General features: G+C 42.6%; 1 protein-coding gene across 3 annotated transcripts in view; it reads right to left on the bottom strand.

The window, feature by feature from the left end:
• Window positions 1–22453, bottom strand: part of atf6 (activating transcription factor 6) — a 420957-nt gene that overhangs the window by 167943 nt on the left and 230561 nt on the right. The gene's annotated exons all lie outside the window — the stretch shown is intronic.

The raw sequence follows: 22453 nt of genomic DNA, 5'->3' as shown, positions 1-22453 counted from the left end.
GACGCCTTGGATCGGGTCCTGAATATTCTGAAGGAGGAGGGTGAGCAGCCAGTTGTCTTGGTACATGTTGGTACCAATGACATAGATAGGACAAAGGAGGGGGTCCTGAAGAGAGATTTCCAGGAGTTAGAAAGGAAGCTGAGAAGCACGACCTCCAAGGTAGTAACCTCGGGATTGCTACCTGTGCCACGTGCTAGCGAGGGCAAGAATAGTCGGCTCAGGCAGATGAATGCGTGGCTGAGAGACTGGTGTAGGGGGCAGGGCTTCAGATTCTTGGATAATTGGGATCTCTTCTGGGGGAAGTATGACCTGTTCAAAAAGGACAGGTTACACCTGAACCCAAAGGGGACCAATATCCTGGCGGGAAAGTTTAATAGAGCTGTTAGGGAAGGGTTTAAACTAATTTGGCAGGGGGATGGGAACCGGAATAACAGAGCGGAGGAAGGGGAAAACAAAAATAAGTCTAAGATAGTGAGCAGTAAAGATGTCAGGAAAGACAGGCAGGTGATGGGGCAAATTTGTAGCCATTGGGATGAGTTGCAGAGCAATAAAGTTGCAGTGAAATCAAAGCGAAAAGTGTCAAATACTGGTCTTAAGGTGTTGTACTTAAATACACGCAGCATAAGGAATAAGGTGGATGATCTTGTCGTACAGCTACAGATTGGCAGGTATGATATTGTGGCCATCACTGAGACCTGGCTAAAGGATGCATGTCTCTGGGAGCTGAACGTCCAAGGATACACGGTGTATCGGAAGGATAGGAAGGTAGGCAGAGGGGGAGGCATGGCTTTATTGGTAAGAAATGATATTAATCATTAGAAAGAGGTGATATAGGATCGGAAGGTGCAGAATCTTTATGGGTTGAGCTAAGAAATTGCAGGGGTAAAAGGACCCTGATGGCAGTTATTTATAGGCCTCCAAACAGCTGCAGGGATGTGGACTACAAATTACAACTGGAAATAGAAAAGGCTTGTCAGAAGGGCAGTGTTATGATAATTGCGGGGGATTTTAACATGCGAGTGGATTGGGAAAATCAGGTCGGCACTGGATCTCAAGAGAGAGAATTTGTAGAATGTCTGTGAGATGGCTTTTTAGAACAGCTTGTTGTTGAGTCCACTAGGGGATCGGCTGTACTGGATTGGGTATTGTGTAATGAACCGGAGGTGATTAGAGAGATTGAGGTGAAGGAACCCTTAGGAGGCAGTGATCATAACATGATTGAGTTCACTGTGAAATTTGGAAAAGAGAAGCCGAAATCTGATGTGTCGGTATTTCAGTGGAGTAAGGGAAATTACAGTGGCGTGAGAGAGGAACTGGCCAAAGTTGACTGGAAAGGGACACTGGCGGGAAAGACAGCAGAGCAGCAGTGGCTGGAGTTTGTGCGACAAATGAGGAAGGTGCAAGACAGGTATATTCCAAAAAAGAAGAAATTTTCGAATGGAAGAAGGATGCAACCATGGTTGACAAGAGAAGTCAAAGCCAAACTTAAAGCAAAGGAGAGGGCATACAAGGAAGCAAAAATTACTGGGAAGACAGAGGATTGGGAAGTTTTTAAAACCTTACAAAAGGAAACCAAGAAGGTCATTAAGAGGGAAAAGATTAACTATGAAAGGAAGCTAGCAAATAATATCAAAGAGGATACTAAAAGCTTTTTCAAGTATATAAAGAGTAAAAGACAGGTGAGAGTAGATATAAGACCGATAGAAAATGATGCTGGAGAAATTGTAATGGGAGATAAGCAGATGGTAGAGGAACTGAATGAGTATTTTGCATCAGTCTTCACTGAGGAAGACATCAGCAATATACCGGACACTCAAGGGTGGCAGGGAAGAGAAGTGTTCGCAGTCACAATGATGACAGAGAAAGTACTCAGGAAGCTGAATAGTCTAAAGGTAGATAAATCTCCTGGACCAGATGCAATGCACCCGCGTGTTCTGAAGGAAGTAGCTGTGGAGATTGCAGAGGCATTAGCGATGATCTTTCAAAAGTCGATAGATCCTGGCATGGTTCCAGAGGACTGGAAGATTGCAAATGTCACTCCGCTATTTAAGAAGGGGGCAAGGAAGCAAAAAGGAAATTATAGACCTGTTAGCTTGACATTGGTGGTTGGGAAGTCGTTAGAGTCGATTGTCAAGGATGAGGTTACAGAGTACCTGGAGGCATATGACAAGATAGGCAGAACTCAGCATGGATTTCTTAAAGGAAAATCCTGCCTGACAAACCTATTACAATTTTTTGAGGAAATTACCAGTAGGCTAGACAAGGGAGATGCAGTGGATGTTGTATATTTGGATTCTCAGAAGGCCTTTGACAAGGTGCCACACATGAAGCTACTTAACAAGATAAGAGCCCATGAAATTACAGGAAAGTTACATACGGGGATAGAGCATTGGCTGATTGGCAGGAAACAGAGAGTGGGAATAAAGGGATCCTATTCTGGTTGGCTGCCGGTTACCAGTGGTGTTCCACAGGGGTCTGTGTTGGGGCTGCTTCTTTTTACATTGTACATCAACAATTTGGATTATGGAATAGATGGCTTTGTGGCTAAGTTTGCTGATGATACAAAGATAGATGGAGGGGCTGGTAGTGCTGAGGAAATGGAGAGTCTGTAGAGAGACTTGGATAGATTAGAAGAATGGGCAGAGAAGTGGCAAATGAAGTACAATGTTGGAAAGTGTATGGTTATGCACTTTGGCAGAAAAAATAAACGGGCAGACTATTATTTAAAATGGGGAAGGAATTCAAAGTTCTAAGATGCAACAGCACTTGGGAGTCCTCGTACAGGATACCCTTAAAGTTAACCTCCGGGTTGAGTCAGCAGTGAAGAAGGCGAATGCAATGTTGGTTCATTCACTTCTAGAGGAATAGAGTACAGGAGCAGGGATGTGATGTTGAGGCTCTATAAGGCGCTGGTGAGACCTCACTTGGAGTACTGTGGGCAGTTTTGGTCTCCTTATTTAAGAAAGGATGTGCTGACATTGGAGAGGGTACAGAGAAGATTCACTAGAATGATTCCGGGAATGAGAGGGTTAACATATGAGGAACGTTTGTCCGCTCTTGGACTGTATTCCTTGGAGTTTAAAAGAATGAGGGGAGACCTCATAGAAACATTTCGAATGTTGAAAGGCATGGACAGAGTGGGTGTGTCAAAGTTGTTTCCCATGATGGGAGAGTCTAGTACGAGAGGGCATGACTTAAGGATTGAAGGGCGCCCATTCAGAACAGAAATGCGAAGAAATTTTTTTAGTCAGAGGGTGGTGAATCTATGGAATTTGTTGCCACGGGCAGCAGTGGAGGCCAAGTCATTGGGTGTATTTAAGGCAGAGATTGATAGGTATCTGAGTAGCCAGGGCATCAAAGGTTATGGTGAGAAGGCGGGGGAGTGGGACTAAATGGCTCATGATAAAATGGCGGAGCAGACTCGATGGTCCAAATGACCGACTTCTGCTCCTTTGTCTTGTGGTCTTGTGGTCTAAATATGGTTCTGCAGGCTTGAGAAAGAGGACAACAACTTTAGACAGTAACTTTTGAAGAACTTATTTGGTTGGGCTCTAGGGCTTTTGAAGAGTCACATATTTGGAATGTAGATCAGTGACATTACTCATAAGAAGAGTTTGTGGACCTGACCAGACAGTGCTTGATGATATGTAAACATACCACCTGAAGACAATTAATTTTACATTGGTCTGACATAATTTACAATCTCTGGAGGATCCAAGAATGAAGCCCAGCAGATTATACACATGCAATCATTCAAATATTGCATCATTCAAGTAACGTTTTTTTCCACATCCCTACTTGCTTCAGAGAAAATTTTTTTTTGCAGGCATGAATTTAAAGTTATAGAATCATACAAGCACAAAAACAGGCCCTTTAGCTGACCAAGTCTGTTTGGACCACCCAGCACCTATTTATAGAAACATAGAAAATAGGTGCAGAAGTAGGCCATTCGGCCCTTCGAGCCTGCACCGCCATTCAGTATGATCATGGCTGATCATCCAACTCAGGACCCTGTACCAGCCTTCCCTCCATATCCCCTGATCCCTTTAACCACAAGGGCTATATCTAACCCCCTCTTAAATATAGCCAATGAACTGGCCTCAACTGTTTCCTGTGGCAGAGAATTCCACAGATTCACCACTCTCTGTGTGAAGAAGTTTTTCCTCATCTCAGTCCTAAAAGGCTTCCCCTTTATCCTCAAACTGTGACCCCTCGTTCTGGACTTCCCCAACATTGGGAACAATCTTCCTGCATCTAGCCTGTCCAATCCCCTTAGGATTTTATACGTTTCAATAAGATCCCCCCCTCAATCTTCTAAATTCCAGAGAGTATGACCCTAGTCGATCCAGTCTTTCCTCATATGAAAGTCCTGCCATCCCAGGGATCAATCCGGTGAACCTTCTTTGTACTCCCTCTATGGCAAGGATGTCTTTCCTCAGATTAGGGGACCAAAACTGCACACAATACTCCAGGTGTGGTCTCACCAAGGCCTTGTACAACTGCAGTAGTACTTCCCTGCTCCTGTACTCGAATCCTCTTGCTATAAATGCCAGCATACCATTTGTCTTTTTCATCGCCTGCTGTACCTGCATGCCCACTTTCAATGACTGGTGTATAATGACACCCAGGTCTCGTTGCACCTCCCCTTTTCCTAATCGGCCACCATTCAGATAATAATCTGTTTTCCTGTTTTTGCCACCAAGGTGGATAACCTCACATTTATTTACATTAAATTGCATCTGCCATGAATTTGCCCACTCACCTAACCTACCCAAGTCACCCTGCATCCTCTTAGCATCCTCCTCACAGAAAACACTGCCGCCCAGCTTCGTGTCATCCGCAAACTTGGAGATGCTGCATTTAATTCCCTCATCCAAGTCATTAATATATATTGTAAACAACTGGGGTCCCGGCACTGAGCCTTGCGGCACCCCACTAGTCACTGCCTGCCATTCTGAAAAGGTCTCGTTTATTCCCACTCTTTGCTTCCTGTCTGCCAACAATTCTCTATCCACATCAATACCTTACCCCCAATACCATGTGCTTTAAGTTTGCACACTAATCTCCTTGTTAAAAGCCTTTTGAAAGTCCAAATATACCACATCCACTGGTTCTCCCCTATCCACTCTACTAGTTACATCCTCAAAAAATTCTATGAGATTCATCAGACATGATTTTCCTTTCACAAATCCATGCTGACTTTGTCCGATGATTTCACCACATTCCAAATCTGCTGTTACCACATCTTTGATAACTGACTCGAGCATTTTCCCCACCACTGATGTTAGGCTAACCGGTCTATAATTCCCTGGTTTCTCTCTCCCTCCTTTTTTAAAAAGTGGGGTTACATTAGCCACCCTCCAATCCTCAGGAACTAGTCCAGAATCTAACGAGTTTTGAAAAATTATCACTAATGCATCCACTATTTCTTGGGCTACTTCCTTAAACACTCTGGGATGCAAACCATCTGGCCCTGGGGATTTATCTGCCTTCAATCCCTTCAATTTACCTAACACCACTTCCTTGCTAACATGTATTTCCCTCAGTTCCTCCATCTCACTGGACCCTCTGTCCCCTACTATTTCTGGAAGATTATTTATGTCCTCCTTAGTGAAGACAGAACCAAAGTAGTTATTCAATTGGTCTGCCATGTCCTTGCTCCCCATAATCAATTCATGTTTCTGTCTGTAGGGAACCTACATTTGTCTTAACCAATCTTTTTCTTTTCACATATCTATAAAAGCTTTTACAGTCAGTTTTTATGTTCCCTGCCAGTTTTCTCTCATAATCTTTTTTCCCTTTCCTAATTAAGCCCTTTGTCCTCCTCTGCTGGACTCTGAATTTCTCCCAGTCCTAAGGGGAGCCACTTTTTCTGGCTAATTTGTATGCTTCATCTTTGGAATTGATACTATCCCTAATTTCCCTTGTCAGCCACGGGTGCACTACCTTCCCTGATTTATTCTTTTGCCAAACTGGAATGAACAATTGTTGTAGTTCATCCATGCGATCTTTAAGTGCTTGCCATTGCATATCCACCGTCAATCCTTTAAGTGTCATTTGCCAGTCTATCTTAGCAAATTCACGTCTCATACCTTCAAAGTTACCCTTCTTTAAGTTCAGAACCTTTGCTTCTGAATTAACTATGCCCTTCTCCATCTTAATGAAGAATTCCACCATATTATGGTCACTCTTACCCAAGGGGCCTCTCACGACAAGATTGCGAATTATCCCTTCCTCATTGCTCAATACCCAGTCTAGAATAGCCTGCTCTCTAGTTGGTTCCTCGACATGTTGATTCAAAAAACCATCCCACATACATTCCAAGAAATCCTCTTCCTCAGCACCCTTACCAATTTGGTTCACCCAATCTATATGTGGATTGAAGTCACCCATTATAACTGTTGTTCCTTTATTGCACGCATTTCTAATTTCCTGTTTAATACCATCCCCAACCTCACTACTACTGTTAGGTGGCCTGTACACAACTCCCACCAGTGTTTTCTGCCCCTTAGTGTTATGCAGCTCTACCCATATCGATTCCACATCCTCCCGGCTAATGTCCTTCCTTTCTATTGCGTTAATCTCCTCTCTAACCAGCAATGCTACCCCACCTGATAATATCCCCTTTCCAACAAAAATCTACTAAACTTGGGTCTGGAATTTTCAATGTTTCCTCAAGATGCCCAGTCAGGGGGAGAACATGCAGGAAACACTCATCAGGTCAGGCAGTATCAGTGGAAGGAGGGACAGTTAATGTTTCAGGCTGGGAAAGAGAAAACAAACTGGTTTTAAGTCACAAAGAAGGTGGCAGAAGAAATAGATACAGCACAGGGACTATCTGTGATAGGGTGAGACTAGGTCAAATGTGTCAATAGGATATCACTGCCAGTCCAGCTGAAGTCAATATGTTGACTACTTTTCTTGGTCTGTGTTATCTGACTTTATTTTCTATTTTTGTCTCAGATTCCTAGCATCTGCAGTTACTTCGATCTTGTTGACTCTGGGAGGGTAGATTTCCAATCAGCCATTGATCTTTATTCCGTTGAAAGCTTCCAGTTTCAACCACTGCCCCTTGGTTCTGCACTCCCTCAGCAGCAGATGTAGTCTTGCTTTACCTACCCTGATACATTTTTTACCATGGCTCTATTGGTTCGCCCCACTGACTGGGAGGTACCCAGGATGAGCAATGTTGGTGCCACACTTTTGGGGTGCTGAGGGTTAACTTCATTTCCCCACTACCAAACTCCCCCTGCATCTGAGCAGCTGTTCGGTGTCAGTCCAGGTTGACATACCTTCCCGATTAGCAGCAGTGTGTAGACCCCACCTCCTGTAACAACTACAACTGACCCCTGACACCTCTAGTGTAAGGGGCTGCCAGGCAACATGCAGCCAGCTGGAAATGGAAGGCAGTAACCAGCCACAAGGTATGAGGCCAGCATTTCTCTAAGCGACTGGAACTCATTGGCCAGGATGCAGAGCTGCTCCACCACCAGGCAAATGAGATTTAGTAATTTGAATCATGCAATTTAATTTTCTAGTACATGTCTCTGTGACATCAGCAGCTAATCAAAATGGCTTCAGCATCATCTGGATAATTTTAAAATACTATTTATTTCCCCTTTTCCTGTCAGACTTTGATTACTCATCACACTCTGAACCCTACCCTGCCCTCCATTGACATCCATGGCCGAGAGCAAAGGAAGGGATACAGCGGCATTGGTAGGAGGGATTGGAAGCTCTGCCCCTCCACAGTCCAGGGAGGGCGTTGGTATGATTGCCAGTCCAGCTGAAGTCAATCAGCTCCACCTATCAGGAATGAACTGAGTGGCTCAATTATGTATGGAACAAATACAACAACTTTTTAATCATTTTATTTCAAATTACTTCACAGAAAAAGGACATTCAGCCTATCACAGAGGGGGGATGTGTACATGGAATGAGGAAGTAGTTGATGGAGGTACAATTAATATTTAAAAGACATTTAGACAGGTATATGGATGGGAAAAGTGAAGAGAAATGGTCCAAATGAGAGCAAATGGGATGAGCTTGCATGTATATCTTGGTCGGCATGGACAAATAGGGCTGTGTTACTCCATGGCTCTATGTCCATCAGTCTCATCTCCCCTTTCCTTACTTCTCTGTTGCCCTACAATTTCTGCACTCACAGGCATGGCAATTCCACTGAGATTCTTCTGACATTTACCTACACAATGAGGTAATTTACCCTAGCTAGTTAACCCAAAGAATGTCATGGGGAGAACATGCAAGCTCCACACAGAGAGCATCAAATGACAGAATCTAAGGTCCCTGGAACTGCAAAGGTTTTTGCTCTCTCTCAGATAGTCCTAAAGTAAGGAAGTAATGTAAAACCTTCACGATCGGTGTCTCCAATCCTTACCCACCTCATTTCGTTAAGAACATCAAGAAATTATTTATTTATTTATTGATTAATTGATTGAGATACTGTATAGAATAGGTCCTTCCAGCCCTTCGAGTTACACTGTTCAGCAACCCCAATTTCACCCTAGCCTAATCACGTGACAATTTACAACAGACCGGTATGTCTTTAGACTGTAGGAGGAAACCAGAGCACCCAGAGGAAACCCACGCTGTCACGGGGAGCATGTGCAAACTCCTTACCAGCAGCAGTGAGAATTGAACCCGAGTCACTGGTACTGTCAAGCATTCTACTTACCACTGTACAACGTTTGAGAAGATCCAAAGGTAATGTGGGAGAACTGGAATAGGATTGAAGCAGTTCAATTGTGTAAAAAACCATCAAAGCAGTGATAGTTCCCCCAAAAAAGCATGAAAGGAGCCTAAGTAGCGATTATGTCATATTTTGAAACATAATATTAAGAAACGGCTCTCACAAGCAAGAGGCCTGGTAACAAAAGGGACTTATGATCTTCTGTACAACTGCCAAAAGGAATTGACATAATCTGAAACATGTTGCCTGAAAGGTTGATGCAGTCATTGGGTCCGAAGTTCGAAGTTCAAAGACAATTTATTATCAAAATACTTATATGTCACCATACACAACCTTGAGAATGATTTCTTATGGACATACTCAATAAATCCATAATAGAATAAAAACTTTAATAAGAAAAACGGCACCGAATGGGTGCTCAGCAGTGAGCAAAGGTCGACATATTATGCAAATACTAAAAGAAACAAACAAAAATAATAAATAAATAAGCGAAAAAGTCAGGAACATAAGATAAACAGTCCTTGAAAGTGAGTCCATAGATTGTGGAAACAGTTCAATGATGGGGCAAGTGAAGACGAGTGAAGTTATTCCCTTTGGTTCAAGAGCCTGATGATTGAGGGGCAATAAATGTTCCTGAAAACTCTGGTACCTTCTTCCAAATCCATAGCTCCCTGAAAATGGCCACTCAAATCAATAGGCTGGCAAAGAAGGCAGAGGGAATGATTACTTTAATTAGTCAAAGCATCGAGTTCAAAAGGCAATAATTTACATCACAGCTTTATAAAACTTGGGTTAGACTCCATCTAAAGAGATTTACCAGGCTGCTACCTGGCTTAGAGGATGTGTACTATAAGGAGGGGTTGGACAAACTTGGGTTGTTTTCTATGGAATGGCAGAGGATGTGAGGACACCTGACAGAAATATGTAAGATTATGAAAGGCATAAGATGCCATTTTGAATCTTTTTCCCAGGATTGAAATGTCTAATACCAGAGGGCATGAATTTAAATTGGGAGGGGGAAAGTTAAAGAATTTGTACAAGGTAAATTTCTTACACAGGGAGTGCTGGGTGTCGAGAATGCATTGCCAGGTGGTAGTGTAATAGTATAGAGGTGTTTAAGAGGTTTCTTTATATATTTATTGAGATACAATGCGGAATAGGCCCTTCCAGCTCAGCAATCCCCTACAACCCCAATTTCATCCTAACCTAATCAAGGGACAATTTACAATGACCAATTAACCTACCTAGTACATCTTTGGACTGTGGGAGGAAACCAGAGTACCTGGAGAAAGCCCACACATTCCTTGAGGAAGATGTACAGACACAGTACAGAGGATGTATAGAGGACTCTGGGACTGAACTCTGAACGCTGGCGCCTCAAGCTGTAATAGTGTAGCGCTAACTGCTGTACTACCAAAGCACACGAATGTGCGGAGAATGGAGGGATATGGATATTGAATCAGCTGAAGGGATTAATTTAGTTATCAGTTTGGTAAGTTTGGCACAACACTGTGGGGCAAAGGGCCTGTTCCTGTGCTGTCCAGTTCTATGATTACACTCAAGAGAAACGTGTAACAGGGATAGATACTTAAAAAGGGACATAGCTGGGGAAAAGAATGTGAGGAAGTGGATCAAATAAGACTGTTCTTTTAAAGAGACAGCACATGTACGAGTCAGCATTGGAAAGAGGAGGAAAGGAAAGGCACACAAAATAGAGAGAGGTAAAGGATGGGGAGAAAGGGCAAAAGAAGTGAAAGGCTACACAAATTTTATGGAGATTTGGTGAGCTAAATGCTTCAAACCTTTGAGCTATTAACCCCCTGATACATCATATAATCAGCACAATTTAAGACTTTTAATCACTAGCCATGTTTGAAGTAAAACCACACTGTAATCTTCTAAACCTTCCCTTGACATTGCAGACCCTGCTGCCATCCAGGGTGGTGACACCCCCTTGTTAGTCGGAGCGGGATGAAGGCTGGGCCCTGGTCACTTTTAATGAGATTACTCTGACTTTGGCGTTGCCAGTCACCCCTGGGATGAACTTAATGATGCCTTTGCTTGTTAGGGCTCAGGTAAGTGACAGAGTTGTCAGGAGAGTTGCCAAGCACTGGCCTTGGCAGCAGGGGGTTGACGATGCTTCCTCCTGCTTCTGCCCAACCACCCACTGTGTCAGCCTGCATGCCCGTTGCTGGGATCCTGGCAACAGCGAAAGAGACTTGTTCGCACGGGATACCAGCGGGAATTTGTTGGCTGGGCTCCGGTGGGGCTCCCACCTCCTTCACCAACCCACCTCCATGTCCACAGCCTGGTGTGGAGAATGCAGCCTCAGGAGCCATGTCTCCGGAGAGGAGAGGAATTAGCTCTGTCAGCAAAAGGTCAGGGAGCGAGGGGGGAGGGGAGGGAAGGGGTGGGAGGGGTGCTGGCGTCACTTTCTGGATGAATGGCAGTTACAGAGAGAGCTGAACTTACCCTGCAAGCTTTCTGACAAGACATTGTTCCCTTTAACTAGAAATAGTTTGCAATGTTCCTGTGATTGTAAATGCATATTTTAAAACTATAACGGCACTGCAACCTATCTACAGTTAAATAGAATAATGAGGTGTGCACAAATTTGTGGCTCAGTCCTTTACAATATTACATACTTTACGGTAAATCTCTCTTGCCTTGTGCAGCCAGTGTCTGCGCTGTGTTTCTCTCCGGAACGCGACAGGCGTTGCTTCTATATGGTAAGTAATTCTACACAAATCGCATTTTATTCATCTTATGTTCCAAATAACTCTCCCCCCACCCCCTCAATTATACTCTTCACATATTTAAAGGCATTCGTTAGTCTTGTGAGACCATGGATCTATGCCTGGAAAGTCTTCACTATCCAGGGCGCAGGCCTGGGCAAGGTTGTATGGAAGACCAGCAGTTGCCCATGCTGCAAGTCTCCTCTCTCCACGACACCGATGTTGTCCAAGGGAAGAGCAAGGGCCAATACAGCTTGGCACCAGTGTCGTCGCAGAACACTGTGTAGTTAAGTGGCTTGCTCAAGGACACAACACGCTGCCTCGGCTGGGGCTCAAACTAACGATCTTCAGATCACTAGTCCAATGCCTTAACCGCTTGGCCACAAGCCCACCTATTCATCCATATACACTCAGTTATTTATAATGGCAAAATAACGCATCAACCTAATTTTTAGGATGCAGGAGGAAAGTGGAGCATTGTAGAGTAAACATATGTGATCATAGCAAGAATATGCTATCCACACACACAGCACCAGAATCAGGTTTAACATCACCAGTGTATATCATGAAATTTGTTCACTTTGCAGTAGCACTACAATGTAATACTGTGAATTACAGTTAATATATATATGTGCCTTCACACTTCTGTTCCTCCTTCCTGATGGTAACGATCAGGCAAGACCTGGGTGATGGGGGCCCTTAATGATGGACACGCCTTTTTGAGGCATTGTACTTTGAAACTGTCCTGGATACTATGGAGGCCAGTGCTCATAATGGAGCTAAGTTTACATCTCTCTGCAGCTTTCTTCGATCCTGTGCAGTAGCATCCCCACCCCATGATGAAGCAGTCGGAATTAATACTGGGTTGCTAGAGATTTGAGGCAGAATTTAACAATCCTTCAAGATATTTGATCCCAATCAATCAGATCCTGTTGCAAGGATAATCTGCATTTACAAAGTACTATAATATTGAAAAAAACCTCAACAAGTCTGAATAAAGTCTGAATAATCAAAAAGAACTCCAAGTCAAAAGTAGAAATTAGGATGGATGATAAAATCCTTGGTCAATGAAGATAATTTTAACAGAGGTCCATTATAAAGAGAAGAGGTGACCAAACAAAATGTAAATATAGAAAGAATTTCAGAATCTGTAAGCCAAACGAATCAGAATCACAATCAGGTTTATTATCACTATCACGAAATTTGTTGTTTCATGGCACCAGTACAGTGCAAGACATTAAAAAACAACTGTAAGTTACAAAAATAAATAGATAATAGAACAATACAGCACAGGAACAGGCCATTTGGCCTAGAATATTGTGCTGAACCAGCTAAAAAGCACATCAAAAACACCCAAACACTAATCCCTCCTACCTACACCATGTCCATATCCTTCCATCTCCCTTACATCCATGTGCTTATCTAAACGTTTCTTAAAAGCATCTAATGTATTTATCAAGCAGCAGATTCCAGGCATCCATGACTCACTGAGTAAAAAAATTTACCCCTCACATCCCCCTTAAACCTACCCCCTTTCACCTTCAATGCAAGCTCTATGTGCAACACCTCACATCATCTGGGTCAACCATGGGAAACAGATATTCTCTGTCCACTCTATCTATATCTCTCAATCGTATAAACCTCTGTCAGATTTCCCCTCAGCCTCTGGTGCTCCAAACAAAACAACCTAAGTTTATCCAGCCTCTCGTGATAGCACACGCCCTCAAAAGCAGACAGCATTTTGGTAAAACTCCTCTGCACCCTCTCCAAAGCCTCAATGTCCTTCCTATAGTGGGGCAACCAGAACAGTATGCAATACTCCAGATGTGACCTAACCAGAGTTTCATAAAGTTGCAACATAACCTTGACTTTTGAACTCAGTGTCTTGACTAATAAAAGCAAGCATTCCATAAGCCTTCTTAACCACCTTATCAAATTGCGTAGCCACCTTCAAGGAGATATGAACTTCAATTCCAAGATCTCTCTCATCAGCAACACTGTTAAGGATCGTGCCCTTAACACTGTACTGTCTCCTTGCATTTTCCCTATCAAGGTGCAACACCTCACGTTTATCTAGGTTAAACTCCAAATGCCATTTCTCTGCCCATATCTGTAACTGATCTATATTGTGCTGTATTCTATGCCAGTTCACACGATCCACAACTCCACCAATCTTGGAATCATCTCCAAACTTACTAACCCACCCATCTATATTTTCATCCAGGTCATTTACAAACGTTGATATATACATTACCAACAACAGAGGTCCCAGCACAGATCCCTGTGGAACACTAATTACAGACCTCCAGCTCAAATAAGTTCCTTCAGCCTCTACACTCTGTCTTCTATGTGCAAGCCAGTTCTGAATCCAAACAACCAATCAGTTGTGGACTTGCATCTTAACCTTCTGGATTACTCTCCAATGAGGGACTTTGTAAATGCCTCACTAAAATACACGTAAACAACATCCACTGCCCTAGCCTCATCAATCTCTTGTCACCTTGTCAAAAAACTCAATCAAGACATGCCACACACAAAGCCAAGCTGGCTTTCCCTAATTAAGCCTTGAGTTTCCAAATGCTCATATATCCTATCTCTAAGAATTTTCTCCAGCAGTTTCCCTACAACTGACATGAGACTCATTGGTTTATAGTTCCCAGGATTTTCCCTTTTTCCCTTCTTAAATAGAAGAGGAACATATAGCCACTTGCCAGTCCTCTGAGATCTTGCCTGTGGCTAAAGAGGACATGAAGGTGCTGGCCAAGGGCCCTGCAATCTTGTCTCTTGCCTCCTTCAATAAGTAAATCCCATCAAGCCCTGAGGACTTATCTACCTTAATCTAATGCTTCCAACACTTCCTCCTCCTTGCCCTCTAAATAGCCTAACATTTTGATATATTCAGCACTGATTTCCTGGTCCTCCATATCCTTTTCTTTGGTAAACACTGAAGCAAAATACTCATTAAGTACCTCACTCACATCCTCTGCATCCAAGCAAATGTTCCTTCCCCCCATCCTTGTGATTTCACCCTCTCCCTAATTATCCTCTTGCTCTTGATGTATGTTTAGAAAACCTTGGCATTCACCTTAATTCTTCTTGCAAGGTCTTTTCATGGCCCCTCTTGACTTTCCTAATTCCCTTCTTTAGTTCTTTTCTGGCTTCTTTATACTCATGTGCTTCGTTTGATCCTAACTTCCTAAGATTTACATACTTTTTCTTCTTGACTAAATTCATCACCTCTCTGGACATCCAAGGTTCACCTACCTTTCTAGCCCCGTCTTTCCTTTTAACAGGAACATAACTTTCATGTACTATGCAATTGATCTTTAAACACCATCCAAATGTCTGATGTAGATTTGCCAGAGAAAAGGGGCTCCCAATTAGTTCCTGCCTAATTCCCCTCTTAATTACCCTACTCCAATTTAAGACTCGACTGCAAGGGCCATATCTATCTTATGTATAGCTATCTTGAAAGTTAAGGAGTTGTAGTCACTGTTCCTACCTGTTCACCCACTGAAAGGTTAGTCACCCGGCCAGGCTCATTCACATATTGATTTAACAAACCTTCCTGGATATACTTAACAAATACTGCCCCATCTAAACCCCTTGCACTAAGGAGGACCCAGTTTTTATTAGGAAAGTTGAAATCCCCCATGACAACAGCCTCTTTTTTTTTTTTTTAACACATATTTCCTGAATCTGAAGACATATCTGTTTCCTTAATGACCTGGTGGCTATTGGGAGATCTGTAGTACAATCCTGTCAGTATGATTGAACTCTTCCTATTTCTGTTCTCTCCATTATGACTCCCCTGAGCGCAGCTGTGATACTGTCCCTGATTAGTAGTACTACTCCCCCCCACCTCTTTTACCTCCTCCTCTATATTTTCTAAAACTTCAAAAGACCTGGTACATTAATCAACCACCCTGCCCCTCTCTCAACCCAAGTTTCAGTAATGGCTGCAACATTGTACTGATCCATGCTCCAAATTCATCACTCTTACCCATAATACACTTAGTATTAAAATATACAAACTTCAAACTATCCAACCCATCATACTTGTTATTTTGATTTTGCCTTTTAATACTTTCCCTGACTTCTACCTTCTGGTCTACCTACCCTTACTGACCTGGGGCTCCTGTTCCCAGCCGCATGCAAAACTAGTTTAAACTCTCCTTGAGTAGCACCAGCAAACCTCCTGGACAAGATATTGGTTCTCCTCCAATTCAGGTTCCACCCATCCCTCTTGTACAGGTTGCCCCTTCCCCAGAAAAGGTTCCAATGATCCAAGGACTTGAAACCTTGCTCCCTGCACCATCTCCTTCGCCACACATTCATCCATGTCATCACCCCACTCCTACCTGCACTAGCCCAAAACAGAAATAGCGAGATAGTATTCATTAATTCATTTACTATTTCGAAATCTGATCATAGACAGGAGAGGTTGTTCATAAAACATTGTGCGTGAGTCTTCAGGCTCCTGTACCGGATGGTGAGGATCCTTAATGATTGATGCTGCCTCTTGAAGGTGACCTTAATGGTTGGAGTGTATGCCTGTCTTTGAGCTGGTTGTGCCTACAACACTCTTCAGCCTTTTTCAATCCTGCACATTGTGATATAACCAATCAGAATGTTCTGCACCATGCATCTATACAAATCTACTAGAGTCTTTATTGACAATACCATATCTCCCCAAACTCCTAATGAAGAACAGCTGCTGGCATGCCTTCTTCATAAAGGCATCAGTGTGTTGAGTCCAGGAGTGATTTTCTGACAAATTGATACACAGGAACTTTGCTAATGGTGCAGAATGGAGACCAGAAGTTACTCTCACATTTCAGACCTATACAGAAACCGTGTCAACAGTTACGTGAAATTCAATGGGAATTTACACTAAATGTAAGCAGAAAGCTTCAGTCAGTACTTGAACACAAAGACATGTGGGAACAAACTGAATGGGTGCTCCATTAAACCTGAAGAAAATGATTCATTGAATCATTATTGACAGTGTGCCACAAATCCTGAATAGTACTGCTACCTATTGCAGCAGAAAAGTGTCAGATACAGAGATGATGTATCTTCTTCCCAACAAATGCTCTATTAATGGTGTTGCAAATCTCCATACACACTAACTCAAATTAAAGAATAATATATCTACTCTTATTTTCAGCAACCTAAGGAATACTAGACCATCTATAATGTGATTTGTCAATGTCTTGGATCTCAGACTTACCCAATCATTTTATGCATGATATGCCTTTCCACAGTTCCACCCCTCTGACTCTCAACACAGCAGCCCCTCAGGGCTGTGTACTAAGTCCCCTCCTTTACTTCTTGTCTACCCATGACTGTGTCGCCGCCCACAGCTCCAATCTGCTAATTAAATTTGCTGACAACACTACATTGATTGACCTAATCTCAAACAAGATGGCCTACAGGGAAGAAATCACCTTTCTGACACAGTGGTGTCAAGAAAACAACCTTTCCCTAAATGTCGCAAAAACAAAGGAGCTGGTTGTGGATTACAGGAGGAATGGAGACAGGCTAACAGCAATGGATCTGGGATTCAGACGGTAAACAGCTTTAAGTTCCTCAGCATCCACATCTCCGAGGACCTCACGTGGTCTGTACATACCAGCTGAGTAGTGAAAAAGGCACAACAGTACCTCTTTCACCTCAGATGGCTGAGGAAGTTTGCCTTGGGCCCCCAAATCCTAAGAACTTTGTACAGGGGCACAATTGAGAGCATCCTGACTGGCTGCATCAGTGCCTGGTATGGGACTGTACCTCCCGTAATCGCAGGATTCTGCAGAGTGGTGCGGACAGCCCAGCGCATCTGTAGTTGTGAACTTCCCATGATTCAAGATATTTACAAAGATAGGTGTGAGAAAAGGGCCCGAAGGATCACTGGGGACCCAAATCACCCCACCAACAATTTATTCCAGCTGCTACCATCAGGGAAACTGTACCTCAGCATAAAAGCCAGGACCAACAAGCTCTGGGACAGCTTCTTCCACCAGGCCATCAGACTGATTAACTGACGCTGATTTGAGTGTATTTCTGTGTTACATTGGCTATTCTATTTATTATAAATTATAATAAATTACTATGATTGCACATTTAGACAGAGACGTAAAGATTTTTACTCCTCATGTATGTGAAGGATCTAAGAAATAAAGTCAATTTGGTTCAATTACATGTGATGTGATTTAAAAAAAGTAAACAGGGATTATAAAAGTGGTTCTATGTTGATGAGCACGATCAGAAGTTGATCTACTGACGATTTCAGAACTTTTCTTCCAATGAAATATTCACATCATGCTTGTTCGTCCATCGTTGACGTCGATGAGGACCTCGACACCATTATGATGGTGTCGAGACTAGCGCGTGATTTGGATTTAAGTGAGGGAGAGTTGCGCAGCATCAGCCTCACTCTCTCTTTCCAATTCCCATCTGGATCCAGTTGCAAGACAGAGTCTAGATGGCTGGAGATGGGACTAGGCACAGTGGATGACCGAGACGTCTTCTGTGTCTTGTCCTGCTTTACACGTTCCGCGACGCTTGCAGAGACCGCCTTCTTGACCATTGGACCTTCCATTGGTCTCATCCGCTCAATCCGCCGGAGTCTGTCTTCACATGCTGGGATATCTCACCAAGGGTTTGAGACCCGTCGGCTACCCTCACCTGGTTTAGCCGGCTTGTCGAAGCCATTGCCCGGGGTGTGGCTGCTGTTGCATGCAAACAGCTACGGGGAGCCACAGGTGAGAGCTGCATGCAGTCTACTCAATGATGTATAAATGCAGATCTTCAAGGAACAAAGAAAGAATACAAGAGATTCTGTAGATGCTGGAAATACAGAGAAAATGCTACAGGAACTCAGTAGGTCAGTTTGATCTGCCAGCCTCAGAGTAGTCTCATCAACAAGCACATGAGGCCATGGACCAACATGTTCAAATGGGAATCAAAAGTGGAATTAAAATAGTTGGCCACTGGGAACTCCTGCCTGTTGCAGATGGAGTGAAGGTACTCGACAAAGCAGTCAGTCCCTAATCTTTGTCAGATGTCACCAATGCAGCTTAAGTGTTGTCTCGCCTGGAAGGACTGGTTGTTGGCCCTGAATGGTGTTCAGGGAGGTGCTTGGGTAGGTGTTACACTTGTGCTGCTTGCGGGGATAATTGCCAAGAGAGATAAGTGCAGAGGGACGAAAGGACAAGGAGGATTCTCAGATGTTCTGGAATGGAAAGAATGGTAATAAAGAGGACAATACTCCGTGCAGAATTAGACAATGCAATGGTGAACCTGCAACATTTGCAGAGGTAAGGTTACTTTTAAAAATATTCTCAGAAACATTAGCAATAAAGGGCATTGTTTCTGAATCATGTACGTCAAATCTCCTGATAAAATCTGTGATCACCATTTCAGCACTTAAGAGTACAATACAGCATCTCTTACATGCCATTACGTGCATGCCCATGTGTGCCTGTGTTTTTGTTTTATGTTTTCTCTCTCTCTCTCTCTGTCCAGCTTTTCTTGTTTAAGGTGAGCTGTGCTGCTGTCAATCTCCATTTAGAGCACTGCTGGATCTGTCTCCTTGTCAGGACTGCTCCTATCGAGATTTGGAGAGTCCAATTTATAGAGTTTGGCATCTGGGAAATCGGGGGGATAAAAAAAAGTAGAGAGAGCAGCTGGAGAGAGTTGATAGTAAAAGAATCACACTAGTTTCCACATTAAAAAACTTGTAATCTTCATGCTCTGGCCTGTGTTTTCGTATTGTGGATTTTGGCTTTTGGATTACTCCCTTGGATTTGGTTGCCCTCAATCACTTCTGTAAATACTGTGAATATTCTGCAAATAGGACCATTTGTGACTGTCCCTTTTCCTGTCACAAACAACACACAACACTGAGGGAGCAACACACATCAAAGTTGCTGGTGAACGCAGCAGGCCAGGCAGCATCTCTAGGAAGAGGTACAGTCGACGTTTCAGGCCGAGACCCTTCGTCAGGACTAACTGAAGGAAGAGTGAGTAAGGGATTTGAAAGTTGGAGGGGGAGGGGCAGATCCAAAATGATAGGAGAAGACAGGAGGGGGAGGGATGGAACCAAGAGCTGGACAGGTGATAGGCAAAAGGGATACGAGAGGATCATGGGACAGGAGGTCCGGGAAGAAAGACAAGGGGGGGTGGGGGGGGACCCAGAGGATGGGCAAGGGGTATATTCAGAGGGACAGAGGGAGAAAAAGGAGAGTGAGAGAAAGAATGTGTGTATAAAAATAAGTAACAGATGGGGTACGAGGGGGAGGTGGGACATTGGTGGAAGTTAGATAAGTCGATGTTCATGCCATCAGGTTGGAGGCTACCCAGACGGAATATAAGGTGTTGTTCCTCCAACCTGGGAGGACTTGTTGTTAAGTTTCTTCACCCCTAGACTAGAGCCAATAGGGGGACGTAACAGATGCAAACTGCAAAACTGCAAGCAAATGCTAAATCCAGTTCAGATGAGGATTTCAAAAAAACCTGGAACCTCTCAAGTAATTGAACATATATAAGACTTTTTACCCCCTCTGGTAGCCACCTTGAATTTCACAGGACACTAGCGGACTTCAGAGATGCGATTTACATTTTGGTTTTACATTTTGCTGATATTAAATGGTTGCACGATGTTTGAAACAAGCTACTGAATAAACCAAGACAATGAAAGTTTGCTCTAGCAAATAGAGGCTCTATTTTGGTACGAGCAAAGGAGGTTTAACAAAACAACACCATGTCATTTTAATTACACAATACACTTGACTATAGAGGAAATCATTCCAAAATTTTGGGTTACAGTGAATTTTTTAAGCATTTTTTTCTTAAACTAACTTCAGATTGACAGGGCCCTCCTCATGAAGGGCAGCATGCAACAATACTGATTCTCCCAAAAAAACTATAAGGAATAACAATAGACAGAATGAAATGCCAAAAATATACAGAAAATTATCTTCAAAAGATTTAACATTCTGAAGATCAGGGAGCATCTGTGGAAAGTGTCTCAGCTCAAAGACCACTCATCTGGTGAAGGGACCTTGACCAGTTTCACCTTCCAGCATTTTTCACTTCTATTTCAGATTTTCAGCGTCAACATTTTTTTAAAAATTCTTTACTGTCGAAAAATCTCTTCAATGTTAACAATAAAATAGCCACACATGTCCCAAAAGTACAATTTCACAGAATATCAAAATCACTCCTGAGTTGAGGGATTCCGACCACATCCTGCTCTGTTATGACCAGAATTATCACCTTCACGTAATGCTTGACAGAATCTGTACCATATTGCCAAGGAGAGTGGAGAAATAAAGAGGAATTTGCCTGTCTTTTGGGAGCTGGCTGATGGCATTGCCACAGATGTACCTTGGTGTTCCCATTCTGTCACCATGCAAAAAGATGAGACTTCTGCAGGTAAATTTTGCATTGTACTTGTGCATAGATGCATATGATGGTAAAATTGACTTAGACCTTGATTTTGATATGCAAACAATTTGAAAGATGCCCATGTTTACAAAACTTACTCAAATATTTTACTGCACTGATGTACAATAGAGCCAACCATTTAGTTTTCACCATGTACCAAATGTGTCATCTCCAAAGATGAAGTCCCAATCAGATGTAGGTCTTGGAGAGCTGGTCCTTGTATTTGAATAATGGACAAGATTTTCTATTCCACATCCCTTTCTTGAATACATTTCTTTTAAAACCTTTTAACACACCCAAATCTAATTATGTCAAAAAGATGAACTTCAGGTCACCAAATAAAAATTCTCAACGTAGAAGCTTGCAGGCCAAATATCTAGATAAAGTTGCCCAGATGATCTGGAATCAGGAATTAATTACAAATTCCAACAAAGAGCTGTTCCTCATTACCAGACGCCTGAAAATCAATTTCAAACAATGAGGCTATTTCAGGGAGGAATCCAGTGTGCACAAAGAAGCACTGTGTTGCCAAAACCACTTAGCCAGATTTTAGTATTGCTGCATAAGTAGTATGAAATACACAGTTGTTCACTAGTTTCCTCAGGCTAGTTATTTCACATAAATAAAAAGTGATGCCTGCTCACCATTACAATTGTTAACAACATGCGGCCCAATGCTGCTGTCTAGTCTGAAATCCTTCATTCTCACAAACAGAAGTTGTCATGCTGTACAACGTGATCACAAATGCTTGCCATATGGACCATCATAAATCTGAGGCTTAATTTAAGCCTTGCCTTTCACCTTACCTTAGCGACCATAAGCCCAGGTGCTGATATTTTCAGCCAATACCAAACAATGTTCTCTTTGACCCTTTTAATACGATTCAACAATATGAAATAAAACACATCACATTTAAGGAGGAAGGAGTAAGAAGGAAATACTTATATTAATTTCGCGCATTTAATGACTTCAGGAAAATACTTTACAGTCAACTAAATACTTTCCAATCAGAAAACTTCTGTTAAAAGTAACAGCTAATGTGCATGGAGGAGTCTGACAAACCACATCTTTGTGATGTTTTGGGGGCTAAACATTGCACAGAATAACAATTAAACTCCTTGTTTTCTTTAAATAATGCATAGTATTTTGTCGTCACACTAAGGATTCATGGATTACATCACAAACCTAAACAGATCACCATCTACTTTTCTAGTACTGCATTGTTTAAATTTAAATTACATAATCAAGTTTCTGCAGACTGATAAAAATCAATTTTAATTTTCATATTCATTCACTATTTTACATGGATTTATGGCAAACTCCCACACAATGGCTTAACTAATTATCCATCTATCAATGAAGCACATAAAATAAGACAACTGTAGAAAATGGAGGCCTTTCAGCTGATAGAAAACTTTGAAAGATCACTTCCTCACACATATCTTTGTCACATATTCCAGTGAAGCACAATCCTTACTCACTCTTCCTTCAGTTAGTCCTGACGAAGGGTCTCGGCCTGAAACGTCGACTGCACCTCTTCCTACAGATGCTACCTGGCCTG

The sequence above is a fragment of the Mobula birostris genome, chromosome 12, assembly GCF_030028105.1.
Source record: "Mobula birostris isolate sMobBir1 chromosome 12, sMobBir1.hap1, whole genome shotgun sequence".
Lineage (NCBI taxonomy): Eukaryota > Metazoa > Chordata > Chondrichthyes > Myliobatiformes > Myliobatidae > Mobula > Mobula birostris.
Note: the sequence above shows the minus strand (reverse complement) of the source record. Positions and strands in the feature narration are given on the sequence as shown.